Below are 5,073 nucleotides of genomic sequence, written 5' to 3'. Positions count from 1 at the left end.
TTGTGATTCACTGCAGAAGCAGCTTCTTCTCTAGAGAGCAGCAGAGCAACCCACACCCTGCCCAGCAGTGATGGAGAAGGAAAGAAACCCCTGGACATGTCTGTGCAAAGCAGACGCAATCTTGCTTTCTCAAGCCGCTCCCCAACCACAGGGAGGGGAAGAATGGATGTTAGGCAGGCAGGAGGAAACTGAACATTGGCACATCTGTTTCCAGCAAGTGTTTGCTGGAAACAGGGACCAAGAGCTGAAACCAAGTAAAGGCTGGAGGAACAGATCACCCCATACACATAGGCAGTCCCCATCTCTCCCTGCTACTCTATGTACTTCAGCCACTGCTGTGATTTGTGCAATGGTGACCAGCAGCACTGCTGTCCTGACCAGATAAGAGCAACGAGATAAAATCCAACTCATGCAAATGGAAACGCAGTTGTGGTGGCATAAGCACGAAATCTCGTGCTGTGTTTTTATCTTGTTGGCAGTTGCATGAATACAAGCTGCTAAGGTAGGTGGGCAAAATTCATTTTTCTGCTGCACTGTTGCCTCCAGTTCAGATCAAATTGGGTTTCAACGCAAGCAAACTTCATCTACACTGAGCTGTATGCTAGGGCAACGCTGGCTGTGGGAAACTGTATGCAGGTCAAACTCCAGGCAGCCCAGGCCAAACTGAGGAAGACCCAGGCAGAACAGAAGAATTGGCAACCTCATCAACAAAGTGCCCTAACAGGAACGCATGCCAGACGATAGCCTTCTAAGGAACTAGCCAGTGAAAGCACTGGAGTGAACAAGAAACTGGACTGAGTGGGCAGATGCAGATGCTATATTGGTCAATAGACTTGAGCAGTACATCGACCTCATCAGACTCCAGGTGCCCCTTGGAAAACGCCAGCTTTGAACTTTCACTTTTGTTCTGACTATGGAAAAAAGGAGCACAGGACTCAGAAAGGCCACAGCGGGGCAGTGGTTTGGATGCAGTGGATCCCCATTTGAAATTTCTGGATTTATCTTGTGAATCACGAGTCGGTGTTTGCACACCTAAGTTTGCATATTGTGCAGCGGGCTTTGAAGGATCTCATAACACCATGTGGGCTGTCACGCTGCACTGCCATTACTGTCAGCGTGGTTGTCTAGTGGAGAGCAAGAGCTTCAAACTGACGGTCTGCCCAGGATCCCTAGTAGGTAAACCCTGACACCCGTATCCATCCATCATCACCTGTGGAGCAGCTGTGGCTTACAAGGTATTTGTTCCTGGAGTAGCTGGTATGCTTCATTTAGAGCTTTGTAGACCGCTGTCCTCTCCTTATGCCCAGTATGGCACAGTGCAAGCTTTCAGGTCAGCATGCCTCACTCCCCCCATGGAGAAGTCACTGCTGAGGGAGAAAGTAGCATTGGAGTGATGCTATAGCCGTGATAGTCCAGGAAATACGTGACAGGCAAGGATTTGGTGGGGAGTGATATAGTTTATTGGACTGACAACATAGGTAGGTGAGAGTTTAGGCAAGCTTTTGGGCACAAGGCTCCTTTCCTTTGGTCTGGGAAAGCAGATACAGCTTGAGCTAAGTTACAGATAGATCAACAGCCTGTATGTAACTCCATATGTGAATAGGAGGGAGAGGGAATTTCCCTCTCTCTGGCTGATTTGATCATAAGGAAGCATCCAAAGGGGGCTACGCTAGTGCCAACTGTCCCAACTCTTGTTGTCCAGGGACCTGTTTGCCGGCCAGTCCCATCAAGCTCATTTGGGAGGTCACTCATCAGCTACACCTGTGTTTTCCCAACAGAGAGGTCGATCCAACCCGGTCTCTCTTTCCCAGAAGAGAAGCAAATCCATTCCCAGCCCTGTATTGCTCATAGCTTGTAGCACATGCCCCTCCAGAGATACGGCCGTGTTATAAGGGATATTGAATAAATGCAACGTGCAGTTCATTCCTCTGGCTCAAACTGGAAGCATACCAAGGGTCATGCATTATTGGGAAACGCTCACCACCATCAGCACATTCCCACTTTCTCCCCGCTCCCCAAGCCCATGGAGAATGATCCCTGCCATTGTGTTCTCGGAAACTCGAAAGGGCACAAAGAATGCAGCTCTTATGCCTTCCCTTGGAAAAGTGCCCCACGGCCTGGCCTCTCTCAGAGGTCTGCTCCAGGATCTTGCCTCCCATTTCCCAGTCCTGCTGACTGAAATCCTTTGTGTAAGAAGCTCAGCCACATAAGAAGTCAATAATCCTCCTCCCCTCATGAGGCTCCCAGACATCACAGAGCTCTGTCTCCCCTAAGGCCACAAAATCCCAGTGATAAACTTCCTAAGGGCAGATTGTCTGTTGGCAGGATTGGGGCCAAGCCAGGTTCATCTGTAGCCAGTGAATTCTCTCTTTCTCCCCCACATGCAGCCCCTCCTGCCCTGGGGGAGGCTTTGTTGTTCTTTCTTGAACTTCCTTTCTGAGTAGGAAGATGCAAGCGGCTAATGTGGCAAGACTTCTTGTTCAAACAGTTCCACATCTCTCAGGGATGATGCGTCTGGCAGAAAGAAGGGAGGATGTTTCTCGTAATTATGTTCTTGTGTATTGAGAAAGCCACCCCCCTACACCTGGAGCCCGCGTTTCCACCACACACAATATTCTGGAAGTTGCACAGGGCCAGGGATGGGAACAGCCCCCACCCCAAGGCAGCTTGCAGGTCTCTTTACAGTTCATCTCACCCATCCTCCTGCACTGGACCTATTCCACCAGCCCAGACCATGCAGAGGTAAAGAGAGGCATGCATCAGCTCCTTCCTCTTCACCACCTCACAGGCAATTTGCATCACCTGAGCCTGTCTGCACCCTCCATTCCCAGCTGGTCCCCTTGATGAATTGGTTGTGGTCACCTGGAAGAATACTTCTGCTCCCAAAAGACCTTCTTTAACCTCTTCTGCAGTAGGTGGGACTCCAAGCACACTCTACATCACTCTCACCTCACCTCTCACCAGGGAAAGAGAGGCAGAAAGAGAGGAGATAGCCACAGAGGCTCTCGGTTGCTCCCAAGAGACAAGGTTCCCTTTGCAAAGCTTTTTTCAGCTTGCCTAACTCATCATCTGCATCACCATCCTGCCTAGGTGCTGTCTCTGCGATTGAGACTGAGGCTCCTGAGATTGGAGTTTACAGCCCAAATAGACAAGACGGAAAAAGAAAGGACATGATCCCCATTCTCCAGACAGGAGGACTGAGGCAGAGAGAAAATTAACCACTTACCCCAAGGTTGCAACCAGAGCATGGAGTGATGGGAGTTGAATACATATCGCCAGAGTCCTATGCTACTCCTACTTACAATGAGTGTGGGGTTTTTTAATGGTTAACTCGTATTTACCTGCCTGCTACCCCTACCTGAAGGAGAAGGGGCAGATTTGTAATTCAAGACAGTGTAACATATATTTTAAAAATCCCCCTGTTTTTAGAGATGAAATCCATGCAAAAGGGGTGAGTCACTTGCCTAACGTCATGGAATAGGGCAGTCCCGTAAGACAGAGCCCAAGAACTCCAGATGTTTCACCACAGCTGGAGAGGGGTGAAGATCCTCGTGGGCTCAGGTGCTCCTTCTGTGGGGCCCTGTGCTTTGCAAATGGTGAGGGGGAAGCAGGAAAAAAAGATTGTAGAAAGAGTCGGAAAAATCCAGTGCCCGTGAGAGCTAGAGAAACCCCTTTAGGGCTCTGCTTTGCTCCGCTCCCCACCATTTTTCTGGAGGAGGCTTGTTAGGGAAGCCCTCCTGAATGCAGACAGCTGCAGGATAGGTAATCCCCGTATTTCTACACGTTTCAGAATTGAGCGTGACTTGTAAGAAAGGAAGCAGAATCTGGAATGAATTATGGGAGACAAACGCACAGTTTTGGGCAGTGCCAGCAGCAAGCGAGGCCTGAAAACAACATTTCTTCTGTTGCTCGGGGTGCGGGGAAGCCCAACAGAAAAATCTGCTCTTTGCTAATGGCTACTCCACCAAGCAGCTGTCACGAGAAGCAGTGCCCCAGGCAAGGTACAGGGCATTTCAGGACTTTCCTACAATTACTCCAAGATGAAAGACCTTCAGAGATCTTGCAGAGAGGCCTTCCCACAGGTAGTTACCCCTGGCTCCCCTACCAAAAGCAAAGGGGTTTCCTAGTGAAGGCACCAAATTAGGACTCTAGACATTTGGTTTGCAGCTGCCCTGCAGCCTCCCCCAGGGACCCTGACCAGCTCAGAGGACCGCTCTGGGCACATCTACATGGCATCTTCTCCCACAAGTCATGAGTCCAGGCATCCCCAGGTGCCACACCGTTGAATGCAGCGGTGACTCCGATGCAGATGCACCATCCGAGGCCGCCCTCGGGACTGCAGTCTCCAGTGCATGTATTGCAGTGAAATGTCTTTAGGTTTGGGTGTGCATTAAGGGGAAGAGTCCTGCCATGGACATACCATAGAAAGACCCCTGTTCCTTATGCAAAAAAAGGGCTTTATCTGGCTTTTCCATCAGATTACAAAGGCTTTGTGGCACGGGGGCTCTCTTACCATGTACCACCATGACATCACATGCAACTGGGCCTCTTTGCATCACTGCAAGGGAAATAACTTACTTTCCCTTGCACTGGATGGCTCCAGCAAAGTCTGCAGCTTTGAAACCCAGGAAAATCATTTGGAAACAGACAGAAACAAAAGACCGATCAGGATGGAGGGTCTCTCTGCGTCTCAAGCGCTGACTGGTGAGCACCTTGGCTGCGTGCAATGCAATTGTTTCTAAAAAGGCCCTTGCAATTTCACAGCAGGCAAGTAAATTCAAGAGCGCGGTTGCTGCTGACACGTCCTTTGGCAACAACACGCCCAGGTCTTGTTTTGCCGATGACTTTAATCGCTGTTTAACTGTTTGAACATCAGAATTGCTGGAGATTGTTATGGTCTGTTTAAAAAGCACAATGATTCCCTTCATGGACGAGCATGTAGCTACAATTACCCTTCTGTTGCAGCCTGCCAGGAGTAATTGAAAGCTCTTTCCCAGCTAATAGGCCGGGAGGCACTTTGATTGCCTCTCCAGCTCCCCGGCAGAAATCGGGGCCAGCACCTGCCGAAATCAA

The sequence above is a fragment of the Gavialis gangeticus genome, unplaced genomic scaffold (genome assembly GCF_001723915.1).
Source record: "Gavialis gangeticus isolate Ggan-Ray unplaced genomic scaffold, GavGan_comp1, whole genome shotgun sequence".
Lineage (NCBI taxonomy): Eukaryota > Metazoa > Chordata > Crocodylia > Gavialidae > Gavialis > Gavialis gangeticus.
The sequence above is the reverse complement of the archived record's forward strand: the minus strand, read 5'-3'. Positions refer to the sequence as shown.